This window comes from Etheostoma cragini, chromosome 12, assembly GCF_013103735.1.
Source record: "Etheostoma cragini isolate CJK2018 chromosome 12, CSU_Ecrag_1.0, whole genome shotgun sequence".
Classification (NCBI taxonomy): Eukaryota; Metazoa; Chordata; class Actinopteri; order Perciformes; family Percidae; genus Etheostoma; species Etheostoma cragini.
The window spans coordinates 1,552,836-1,566,142 of NC_048418.1; the positions used below are offsets into that span (position 1 = coordinate 1,552,836).

The 13,307-nt window shown below is 40.8% G+C and overlaps 1 protein-coding gene and 1 long non-coding RNA gene across 3 annotated transcripts in view; one reads left to right on the plus strand and one right to left on the minus strand.

The window, feature by feature from the left end:
* Nucleotides 1–13,307, plus strand: part of myo10 (myosin X) — a 136,217-nt gene that overhangs the window by 18,954 nt on the left and 103,956 nt on the right. The gene's annotated exons all lie outside the window — the stretch shown is intronic.
* Nucleotides 171–8,264, minus strand: LOC117954672. The gene is made up of 3 exons (XR_004658863.1): nucleotides 8,120–8,264; nucleotides 1,132–1,137; nucleotides 171–182 (listed from the first exon to the last, which is right to left on the minus strand). It is a non-coding gene; the product is annotated as an uncharacterized LOC117954672 (long non-coding RNA).

Consider the following 13,307-nt stretch of genomic DNA (forward strand, 5'->3'; position numbering starts at 1 on the left):
TCACAGTCGCTTTGTGCACTAAACCAAAAACATTTGCTTCAAAGTGCCTCGTCATTCAAAAAAGAATTTTAGTCTTTTGACTTTTAGTCATCCATGGTTAGTGGACTCTTTATAGCAACAATCTGCTGGTACCGTCTCACCTGCAATCTGCTTTCACAGACCTGCTGTTGGCCTTCAAACAGCTCCACAAACCACATCAAAGGTTGGTTTGGCAATGGGTTTTATCGGTCCCTTTATTCCTCTGGATAATCCCGCGTGGTGTAGGATCCATGGGGGAAAACTTCTCTAACCACAAACACACCTGTGCCCTGCAGCTGACCGATATTAAAATCACTGTCACCTGGATAAAAATATTCCGCCTGAAAAGCAGGAAGGTTCTCGACAAAGACATGAGTCCGGACAGGAAAAGCAAGTTAGAATTTCTTCGCTTCAAAGCTGTTTGTTTTCAAAGGGCTTCTCCAAATCTCTTTTGAACATGTTCATCTTTCTTGCATGCACAGGATGAGTGTGTTCATGTTCTAGTTGGGGGTGTTGAAAAGGTCTTCTTTTGTTATTTCATGTGGCTGTGTTGAAATGGGAACCCAAACGCGTTTTCTCAGTCGTTTGTAGCTGGGCCAGCGACCAGGTGCTTGCACTAATAATAATGCAATAACAAGAAATTGAAAGAGCTCTATATTTTAAGTCAAATGAATTGTGTAAAAGGTCACAGCGTGCAGGTATCTGGACTCACAGTCTGTTAAAACATAAACTCTTCTTGTCCTCTAGTATGCACACTGTGGTGGATGCTCTCAGCAGATTGAAATTTTACTAGAACAACAAAAATATTTCGTTGGGTTGAACCTAGACCCAAAGGAAGGACGTGTTGCCCAGTTACTGGAACAATAACCATGCTAGGAGACCCTTTGGCTAATTTGTTATCAGAAAATCTATTTATATACAAATATTAATGATTGTGTAATGTTTTCAGTTAATTTAATGGTGTAAAACTAGTGTAGCTTCTTACCTCTCTAATGGAATTATAATTCTAGCCGGTAACTTTAGCGCTGGTAAAAGGGAGCTAGTACCAGTGAATTAGCCGTGCGCTAACTTTAGGCCATACCAAACACACCTGTCTCCCATTTGTAAGATCACCGTGCGCTGCTGTTTTTCAGGGTTATCAACCGTATGGACAAGTTGCCCAAATTAACATAAATTCTGTCAATAACACAATAAAAATGACCTCCAAATTATTAAGAAAAAGCTCCTTAATTTCCACCCTGAATGTAAAGTTACCCAGCCACTTGATTGCTTTCTCGCATTAAAGTCCCTTTTTATACATTTATTTAGACATGTACGTATATGAAAGTTCACACATAGATTATTAGCTAATTAGCTATTAGCAAATAGAGTGTGTGACACTTACTTAACATACTGTAGGTGTGTCCTTTATAAGGAAACAAACGCAGCTTTTTAAGTAGCCTGGAAAGAGAAGATGCAAGTGACACTGGAGTATCTGTTTTCTGTTACTCAATGTGAGTCTGATGGAAGGATCCAACTCTAAATGCTGCCCTGTTTTCTCCATTGAACTGCACATTGCTGCTGTGTTCGGCACATAGGCCGACAGTAAGGTGGAGCACGTTAACAATCCTGAAGAAAGAGCCAGGTCACATCTATAAACACAAACACCTGTTTTCTCAATCATTTCTCAAGAAACTCCCAACCAAACACACCCGCCTCAAAAATTCAGATGGAGTCGTTACAGTCCAACATTTCCATGTCTGACTTGAAGAAACATGAAGCTTTTAACCCTTATGTGGTCCTTAGTTTTTTTTTTTTGAAAAACAAAATGGGCCGTCGAAATGAGCGCTGAAAATGTCAACATTAAAAATATCAAAAGAATTCGGCAAAAGCATAAAAAAAACACCCAAAACATTGAAAAAGTGACAAACAATAACTGAAAAAGCAGTAATAATGTTGAAAAATTGTGAGCAAAACGTTCTTTTTCAAGGGGAAGACAACACAAGGGTTAAGCATTTAAGTTTTCTATCAATTAATTAATTAATTTTACATTGTTTGCTTGTTTCCAGTCTGTGGTTTACTTTGACTGGTCTGCTCTGTGTTTTATATATTTACGCACATGATCGAAGCCTCCCATTGAAACTCAAGTCTTCTGAAGAAAACGTCTAAAATGCAACATGTAAAGCTTCAAGTATTAACTGATTATTGATTAGTTGTCAACTATTAATTGAGTCGCCAACTATTTTGATAATTGATCAATTGGTTTGAGTTGTTATTTATGACAAAATTATACAAATACTATGTTTCCAGCTTGTTTAATGTGAACATTTTCTAGTTTCTTCTCTCTCATGACAGTAAACTGAATATCTTTGAGTTGTGGACAAAACAATTCACCTGAATCATGACACCTTGGGCTATGGGAAACACTGATCCACATCTTTCACCATTTTCTAACATTTTATAGACCAGACAATGTTACAGATCATGTCCGTTAATCGAGAGAATAACTGACAGATTAAGCAACAATGAACATGATCGTTATTTGCAGCCCTAATGAGCATGGTAGTGAGCCGTGAAATTGCAATTACTGTTATGCAGGGCTGTAGTCAAGACCACCTTTGTCGAGTCCAAGACAAGTCCAAGACCAGGACTAGTCGAGTCCAAGTCAAGACCAAGTCCAAAGAGGTTCGAGTCCGAGTCAAGACTGAGTCCAGGACAGAAAAAAGGTCTTATGCATGACAGTATCAAGGCAATCATTTTGGGTTATTTGTTGATTTAAAAGAAAAACAGTGTCCCAACACCCGGGAGTTATGAGTATAACCATTCCCCCGGATATCATCTAGTCTAAAGAAAACAGAATGACATATGGTGTAATGATATCAATATGGTGATAATATCAACACAATTAAGACACCTGGACTCGGTCGAGACCAGTGGCCGAGACCGAGACAAGTCCGAGTCCCATTACTAGCGAGTCCTAGACAAGTCAGAGACAATAGAAAAACGGTCTTGAGTCCTAGACCAGATTTGAGTACTACAGCCCTGCTATTATGTAGATCCATTCAGATGCACGTCATAAGGGATTAACTCATATTCAGTTTCTGTCTTTGTTCTGCAGTTTGTTTTTAACACTGAATAGTGAAGACGTGGCTGAGTTATTACACGATCAATCCGGTGTCATCAGCATACAGCGTGAGTTACCAGAACACAATAATGAGAGCTGTTGAATAGTTAACGAGACACAGGGCCTGAAAAGACTCATCTCTGTCTCTCTGGGGTTGAAACCCCTGCAAATGGTTTCCGTCATCAGGAATTCATAGCACTGATGGATACATATTCAAGGTTTGTTTGTTGAGGGAAAAGATGAAGGACGCTGAATGTTTGCTCACCGGCTGTTGTTTCTACTTTGTTGATGACAGTCATTTTTTTATGGAAATAATTTCAAATTTACCTGATTGCAGATTGTTAAATGAGAATCTCTTCTATTTTATTCTCTCCTCTGTGACAATAAGATGAATATCTTTGAGTATTGGACAAAACAAGACATTTGAGGTTTTGGGCTTTGGGAAACACTGGTTTATATTTTTCACAATTTTCTTACATTTTAGAGACCATACCAGACAATATATCCCGGACTGGTAATGGAGAAAATAATCCACAGATTATTAGACATTGAAAGTAGTCATTAGTTGCAGCCCTAGATATTTCCTAATTTGTAAAAAAAAAGATCTGAGAAGTTTTGTGAGGTTGTTGTTGGACGGTACGGACAATTGTGAGCAACTGACAAACAGGAAGGATATACAGTACAAAAGATGCCAAATGTGTCCTATTTTTCTGCTACCAGGGCCTCATCCTCTGGGGTCCCTAGACCCATCCTGCACTCCAATGTGTATCCCACTAGCCTCGTCTCATCCTCCGGGGTCCCTTGGGACCCGATGGAAGAGGTGGGTTTTGCATACGTATAATTGCATACAAATAAATAAGGGTCTCCAAGACCCCAAGAGCGAGGCCCCAATGGCAAAAAAGAAGAAAACTACGTGTTGCGGCGGTGATAGCAGAGGAAACTGTTAACACACCGCAGGGATCAGCTGTCCCATGTGGACTAAACTCATCCAGACTAACGCTGACACAGCTACAAATGACACAAGCTATTAATTAACCTTTGCATTTTTGAAGTTTAAAGTTTTTCTCAAGACAGTCCAGATAAACGTGTGTCCAACTGGTGATTATCAACCTTACTTCAGCGGGGTTAGGGCTCTGCAGCAGTGCTTTCTGTCTGATTTCCAGTGCTGGGCCCTTTTCTATGTTCTGCTGCTTGTGTTTTTCCTCCTGGCGGTTTGATTGTGGTCCAACTTAAAGAGGTTCCAAGTCTCTCCCGAGCAAAGTCACATGGATCCACCCTACAGCTGCTCTCCAGATCCACAGCTAACATGCCTTTTAATTATCCACAAAGCAGCTGAGGAGGATTCTGAGAGCTTCATCTCCCTAAACTTGATGTCTCTGAAGTTTTGACAATGTATCGTGGGAAAGTGTTATCCTTCTATTTGTTTAAGGCTGAAAAGGGTTTGGTAAAATGTGTCTATATGTAATCTGGACTCTTAAATTAGCCTGCGATCTTTTAAAAAGTGCCATCCTCTTTGAGTCAGTATCACTGTCATCCCCTGGCGGATACCATTAGGCCTGCTCGATATATCGGTTTTGTATCGTTATCGCAATATACATATCGCAAAACATTGCGATACACACTCAAAGATGTGTTAGTTGCAGGAAAATATCAGTAGAAAACAGCACTTGATTATGTAACAGTTTTCTTTTACTGATACCTTTTTAAATTCAATTCAATGTTAAATTTGTTGGCAATGAACAAACAATTTGAACTCTTTATTAATCTTTTATGTCGTTATCGTGATATTCATCAACATTATTACAAGTTTAAAATGTTTTAAACTAACAAAAATGATTTACAGACAATTCTGGGTGACTGACAGACATGAATGATACACAAAAGTTGACAAATGTTCCGCCACTTCCCTCATTGTGGCTTTAACCCTCGTGTTGTTCCCTTGTTTCGGCGATTTTTGCGCGTTTTCCAATCTTTTGACGTTTTCTTCCAGTGTTTTTATCATTGTTTTTTATCGTGGTTTTCCACCATTTTTTAAGATTTCCCCAAGGTTTTGTCACTTTCCTTTTACATTTGGTTGCATTTTTGAAAAAGTTTTTTTACATCTTCCCATATTTCTGATGTAAAAAACTATGAAAACGGGTCAAATTTGACCCGAGGAACACGCGAAAAAACATAAGTTGAGACCGACTCAACTCTTGAAGAAACGCAACGCCTGGGTTGAGGCGGTGTGAGAGTCCCGTACAGGAAACAGGAACCATCACTGCCTCTATTGCTGCCACGAGAAAGTTTTACAACACTATGAGAAAAAAAGCGAAACACAAGCACTGCCTAGAAGTTTGTGTAACAGCTGAATGTCGCTGAATGCCCTCGCTGTGTCTTGATAGTCATCAGTATAATTGATCTGACGGAAAACTGAAATTTTGAAATACAAAGTCTACTTGTGCTTTATTGTGGGGGTTTAGGAACACAACAGGACTTTTCTTTTGGTGTGACAGCTCCGTTGCTGTGTTTCCATGTGCCATGGCGTGGTGACAGACCTGGCCAGACCACACTAGGGCTCACATTGTGCAGCCCTAGGTATAATCATCAGGTGTCTTTTGTGCCGGATGCTTCCTGATAACCCCCATCACTGACAACTGGAGGAAGATGAGCCGGTGAGCAGCTGCTTCCTGTGGAGGCTCCCGCCCCCTCTCTGACACCAGAGTGCGCCGAGTGACGGGACATCTGATCCCCTCCTGACAACCGCTTTGTTAAAAACTCCAACCTACCAGGTGTTACGTGTAGTTGAGTAGGTTGTTAGCTTATGTGTATAAAGCCCAGTTCAGACCAAAGAATCTTGATGAGACAAAACCGCTTTAGAAAGTTGTTGGGGGGGTTAGAAAGTTGCAGGGGTCTGAACCAGCCTGACTTGACTCAAACCACCTCATGGTGTTGCTGCGAATCAGCTGGTGGAGTCTCCAGAGACTGGTTTTAGGACGTAAGAGACGTCTCCTGTTTCTACAGCCAATAGAGAAGTCAGCTGGTGGAGTCTCCAGAGGCTGGTTTTAGGACGTAAGAGACGTCTCCTGTTTCTACAGCCAATAGAGAAGTCAGCTGGTGGAGTCTCCAGAGGCTGGTTTTAGGACGTAAGAGACAATAGTTCAGCTTGAGAAGTCACCTACACACTATAGAAATCAAATGATCCATAATCCATTTTTATTTCTATTAAATACAGTCAACAGAGGCTCAACGACAGTGACTGAAGAGAGGGAGCGCCTAGGAAAAAGCCGTGAATTAGAGAAATAAAACGCGTTTTTGCCGATTCATCCCTAGAAATGTGACCCTAACAAGCATCTCACTATTGATAACATTATCCACATTCATATTTAGACACAACAAATGATATATCTAGCTACAGAAGTTCCTCACTTCAGCCTCACAAACACTTCCTGTTTATAAATTGATAAAAATCCCAAAACAGCTAATAGCTAAAATGCACCAATTGGTAATTTTCTCCTATGAGACAAGTGAAAAGTCCCGAGATCATCCTGGTTTCAACCTCCAGTTTTGTTTTCCAGAGTAACACATATTTGTGTAAATTTGAGTCATTCCTGGCAGCCAGGTGAGACCCGATCAACACCTAATTCATTTTAACCGCGTTAAAAGCAATCAGTTCCTGGCAGGAGAGGAAGCCAACCCTGTTTGAACTCCCACTCACACACGCTACTCAAGGATAAAAAACAAAAAACTGAAACCACACACTGTGCTTTCTGAAATGTTGACCATCTCTAAGTTGAGCCTGAGCTCTACATATGTTCCAACCACAGAGAGCCTGTGAGGTAATGCAGAAGTGATCGTGGGTAAAAACAAGGCGCAGGAGCAACTGTAAGCAGAGGGGGAGCTTGTTAAAGTTGATCCTGCGGTCTGTGGAAAAGACTGAAAGTCCTGGATGACTTTTGCAAAACAGACTTCCTTTTGTTCGCGTCCCGTTTTTTCCAGCGCTTTTAACCGATGCTCGTGATTGATACCGCGGTTATGAATGAGTGCAGTTATTTCTGTCAAATTTCAAAATAAGATGCCGCTACTGGAGCCTCTTGGCACTCGTCTTTAACTATGGTCAGCTCTCACTGTCTGTTCAGATCTTCTGAGAAGTATACCTCAACTGTAATGGTGATGGAAGACTCAGCGGTTAATTTCATTGACTATATCATATGCCATATATTCACTATACAGTCCACTTTAAAACACTCACAATTGGGCGTAGGACTCCTTTGGTCATTCCTGATTTAGTTCAATATGTAATAAACGCTATATACTGTATACAGAGAGAGAAAAGTGAGTGAATGAGGGAACAGTTTTGAAACAAAGCTTTTGTCTCATTTCTGGCAAAACACTGCACTTTGGGGAAAAATGTGAATACCTTACGTTGATCTCAGTATGTCTGAGAAAGCTGTGACAGTAAATCTTTGTGATGAAGCTTTTCACATGGTGGATCTGTCTTTGCTGGCCTAACATCTGTCCCTCATATCCGGTGCCATTTGTGGTTTTTGGATGGACCGTTAGCGCTTTGCGTGTTTGGAGGGAATCGGCGGTAAATGCAGTAACCGAAGCTATTAGCTGATTGTTTTCTGTGTTTTGAATGAGACATCCAGTTTCACTGTAATGTGTAATTTGAATTTCACGTTCCCTGCCGTAGTGGCTCAGCTTTCTGGCTGTGGTGACCCGCTGCAGCTGAGTAAATGGAGTTCAAACAAATCGGCTTCATTAGATTCCTCAACTTCTCCAGATGCATGTGTTTTTTTTGCACATTTGATGTTAACAGACAAGCCAACCACGTGGTCCTTCAATCTCGTCTAGTCAGGATAGTTTAGTAACACTTCAAGTCAAGGAATAGACGATTTAAAGTAACTGGTTATACAGTTAAAGAGTCAAAGAACAAAAACAGCAGCAGCAAGGATCCTGCTGGGAGAACATATCCCGCCTATCAAACACACATACAAAGTTAAAAAAGCTTAACACTGGGTCCGATGGTTCGGCGAAAACGCAAGTCTTCCCATTCATTTTGAATGGGGGAAGTGCGTTAAGGCTGCGGCGGGGGGGTTGATGCAGGGGGGACTCTCAGAAAAGCGCAGTGGGTCTGCAACGAAAAGTTGAGACTGACTCAACTTTTGTTTTCTAGGTGTGAATGCCCGCTGAAGGAGGAGGTTGGAGGCAGGAAGCTGCAAACAACATTGGCATTTGCTCTTAGGCAGTATGGGTACTTTTACATTGTTGACTTTAACTAGTCTTTTTTTTTTTAAGATTACTTTTCGGGGCATTTTTTTGTTCACACTGCACTTTGTCAAGCGTGTCAAAGGTGCAGCAGGTAAGCCTTTTAAAACTAACTTTCTCTAACTGACCCCTCGTTTGAGTAGAACTACACGAAGCAGGTTATTTAAAAAGAAAAACAGAGTCCACTTCAAATGACATCACCAAGTAATAAAATACGTGTGGCAGGGCCCCTTTAAATGATCCGCTTCATCCACATACTGTCAGACTTGGAATGCAGCCAGTAGGCGGATTATTGCAGCATATGAAAATCTAATCAACAACATTATTAAATACTCCAGTCAGCAGCTCCTCAAAGCGTCTGATTGGCTGCTGGGAACCAGTCCATGTGTGTTTTATGGCTGCCGCTCTACATGTTCATGTGATAGTTATCAGTCACAGATCCTCCACAATTGTGTGTGTGTGTGTGTGTGTGTGTGTGTGTGTGTGTGTGTGTGTGTGTGTGTGTGTGTATAGGCTAACTGTATTTATTGTCTGTTGGCATGTCTTTGAGTGAGCTACACACTCAGTGTTCATATTTAAAGGCCAACACCAGTAGTTTGCATTCCTCAGGGAAATATTTGCTATGATATACTGAACATTGCTGCTGGCTTTAGATTTTCTTTCTCACAGGCTACAAAACTTATGTTTTTGGTTTTTCTTCAAGGATGCTCTGCCTTCTTTTATCACTTTTCTAAAGTTAGGATAAACCTTCTCACCCCTCTGATGAAATTACACATCATGCATGATGAATTCCAGGCTCTTTTAGACGCGTAGGGAAGAATAATATGCAGCACTGCTGACTGAGCTGGGTGGCTAAGTGGTATGTAACATCTAATTATGGGGTATTAAGGTCTGGTGATTTAATAAGGGGAGCGGGGGTGAAGGCAGCAGTTATGATAGATGAAGTGAATGCATTCAATGGATCCAGATGCCCTCTGGGATGTCGTGTACTGAAGACCTTCCAAGGTTTTTTTATTATCATTTCACTTCGGGCATCTGACACAGTTGGAGCAATCATTTTCCATAAAATTAACAACAAATGTACAGTACGTCGGGCTCAGAAAGAGTTCCCTAACTCGGTTGGAAAATGGGAACTTCAGTCTTAAGTGGATTAAAGAAGAATTTGGTTCCAATTGATAACTCGAGATAACAGCTGCAGACCCAAATGACGCAAGAACATTAAAGCTAGCTACACTTTAAAGGAGATTTTGTTACACATGTCCACAATCAATTTAATGAGACCAGACCAAACCGTCTAAATACTGAATATGGAATCTGACGTTATGGTACAGGAAATATCTCGACAGCCAGGCAAGTTTTTTTACAGATATTCGTGATCCCAGAAGTGGAATCTTAAAAACTTTACGTATGCCCTGACTTTTGGTCTACTGATGCATTTTCTCTTGAAAAAAATGATGCAAAAACTGTTGAGTTCAGTTTGCACAAGTTCAGTGGGAGAAATGGACCACGGTTAACTAAAAACTGGTTCTGTGTGTGTGTGTGTGTGTGTGTGTGTGTGTGTGTGTGCGTGTGCGTAAATCTCATCTAACAGATGGGTGTGACAATTAACATAACTTTTTTTAAAGCGCAATTATCAAAGTGGACACAAATAATACAGCCACTATTTTACTTATAGATTTTACTTATGTATTGTTGTGAAACTCAAGTAAGAGGCTGGAAGATGTGTTTATTCACTTTGAACTTCAGATGAAGTGATTCTTTATCACAGCTGATGCTAAGCTGAGAAGTGAGCCTCCTAGCAGGTAAGCTAACTAGCTAACTAGCTAACCAGCTAACCAGCCCGCGGACCACTGAATTAGTTTATAATTTAACAAATGAATGTTTCATTCACACACTTTTTGTCACAGTGTAGAAAACCACAGTGTTCTCGCCAGAGGAGTGACGACCTTGTTTAGCTCGTTTTCTAACTAACTAACTAGTGAAAGCACGTTGGGGCGAATTAGCAAGCTAACATTAGCTACTATATATCAAGCTACCAAACAAGCTAAGTATGTTAACATGCTAACATAGTGGACTCATTTGTGTGTTTGTGTGTGTGTTTGTGTGTGCGTGTGCGTTTGTGTTTGCTTTTTTTGAACTGTGCACATTTTTTACTGCACGTTGGTGAGTTTGTGCTTTCACATGTGTAGTTTTATGCTTCTTTCACGATGAACGGCTTTTTTTCCAAGAAACCTATGAGCATCTCTGGTAAACACAAGATCTTTAGTGACTCTTTTGCATTATTTTGACTTTGTGGATCAAATTAACCGATCGATAGGTTGACGCTTGGTCCCACGACTGAGGTAGTACTACAAAGTACCTGTCAGCAGGTACCAGGGACATTTTTAATAATGGAAAACCCCAAAAGGGGAATAGAGTTGAGGTGAGTCGAGTAGAGAGAGCGCAGACCATGCAGTGGAAAAAACGGCATTAAACAGAAAATCTAAAAACATGTTGCATGCTTTGGTAAAAGGTCAGCAGCAATGTAGATTATTTTAAATATTTAGCTGAGCCAAACTACTGGTGTTGACCTTTAAAAATGAAAACAGTTCCCTTGAATCCATTTTTCACCCTTTTCTGACATTTTATAGTCCAAACAACTGATCCATTAATCCATAAAATAATAAGCGCATTAATCGACAATGACGTGAGCATTGTGGCTGCGTATGACTGCATTGTGGGTAAGAAATGTCTGCATCATTGTGTTTCTGTTTCTGTACTCAAGTGTAATCACGTCTGATTGTGTGTTTATTCTGGTGTGCGAGAGTCATTGTGAGGCTTTTCCCAGACCTTTCCAAAAGTCAATACTGCAGCCCAATCAGTTCCCACAATCCCGTGCTCTCGCTCTCTGTGTCCATTCATTCAAATCTAAATAACCTCTGGCGCTGAACTCGTGTTGATTGGTTCTCCTCAAAGGGCTCTGCGAGTCGATTGGTCCATGCCGCACGCTGGCAAAAATTCAAGGTCCATTTACAGCTGTACACTTCCTCTTGGCTGCGTTTCCCAGACGGCAGCTTCCCACTAAACACTGGTGTGTGTGCATTGTTTCTATTGTGTTGTGAATCTGTCATCATAGGGGAGCACGCTCAATGCTTTCACTTCTTTCTCTCTCTCCTTTACCTTCAGGATCCAAACTCTTCCGCTGGTTTTGCAAAAACTCTTTTGACAATCGGATGTAAGATTCGTCCCACAACAGCTGTAAAAATGGGAAATGCATGACTTCTAACTCGCTGCAGGTTTTGGAAGCCATAAATCTTCCCCTGGAAAATGACACAGTCTCCAGTCCGTCCTCAGTCATGTCAAAGAAGAAAAGCCAAATTTACGTAAATCAGCATTCTGACAATATGGTGCTTTTAAAAGTTCCACATCATGCTCATTTTCAGGTTCATACACATGTATGTTGGGTGTTTACTAGAACATGTTTACATGCTTTAATGTTTAACTAACTTTTTATTTAATTTTTCTCATACCAGCTTTCTTGGTATATATAGCATTCACCCTCTGCCTGAAACACTGCGTTTTGGCATCTGTCTCTTAGCGCCTCTCTCAAAAATGCCGTCTTGTACCATCATTGCAGCTGGGGAAAGACTGTAACGGCACGGTAGCAGCACTTTCTACATATGTATATGTGTGTGTATATATGTGTGTGTGTGTGTGTGTGTATATATATATATATATATATATATATATATATATATATATATATATTTGTGAACAGAAGTGCTGATGGTTCGTTTAAAGGCACAGCTTCTAAATACAGGCTGTCTGCATTTCGCTGTGAATTGACTGTTTTGGTTCTGTCCCATTAATAATGTATACTTTAACCTGTTTTTATAATTAAAAACAATGGAACTCTCATCTTTCCAGTCTTTTTAAATCATGGCACCTTTTAAATTGAAGCTATGAGCACTGGGTTTCTTGCTCTGCAGCGCTCTCATTTTGAACTCTGTGTTCTTGCTCTCTGATTGGAGGGATAAGAGCCAGACAAATTCAAAAACACACAAGTAGGAAACCCCGGGACGAGCGACGGTTACTCACTTTGACCTGGGTCGTAAAAAGCAGTTCCCTCTACAAGTTAATCATTGGTCTGTCTAATCAGCCATGCAGTGCTAATCTCCCCAAGGCAAAGCCAACCAGGGCCTGATATACGTCTGGGACACACTATTACACCCTACTGTTAGTGGGACTGCAACAATGTGAATGCATCAGTACCTGCAGGGCTGAGAACGTGATAAAGATGTCTGTGTTTGCTCTCCATCTGTTTAACGCCAGCCAGTGTAGTTAAAGCAAAGGCTTAAAGGACAAATCTGGTGCAAAATAAAAGGTTTTGTACTCGCACACACATTATTCTCAACCCAGTAGGATTTTTCCAAGATGCAATGAATGTTCCTTTGCGTTTTAACTCATGTTTATCGACCGCCATTTCATGTATAAAGTAAACAAGCCTGTCTGCGTCCGTATAGCGTGCTGAGAGACACAGGCAGAGTGGAGCTTTTTTTTGAGCATGGGTCTGTTTCATCCCATCCCTCAACAAATCTGAATCAATTTTTAAAAAGGGGTTAATAAAATATGTGTACCGAGTCAGACGTTCTCTTGGATCTGTTTCCATGCTAATTGAATGCGTCGCCGTAACCCGTGGTTAGCTTCTAGCGCTAGCTTTCAGAGCAAAGGGTAAATGGCTATTTCATTCCACTTACAAGGCTCAAAATAGCGCCACACTTCAAAGCTAGCACAATGAAGGTCCCTACATGTCAAAAGGGCGTAAGAGAATTTTAGGTCAGAATGTGTCAGTTTGAACCCTGTAAATGTACCAGGTATTTATTTCAAATACAGGTACCGCAATATTGTTGGTAGATTACTGAGAGGGTGCAGAACCCCACAACCCCCCCCCCCCCCC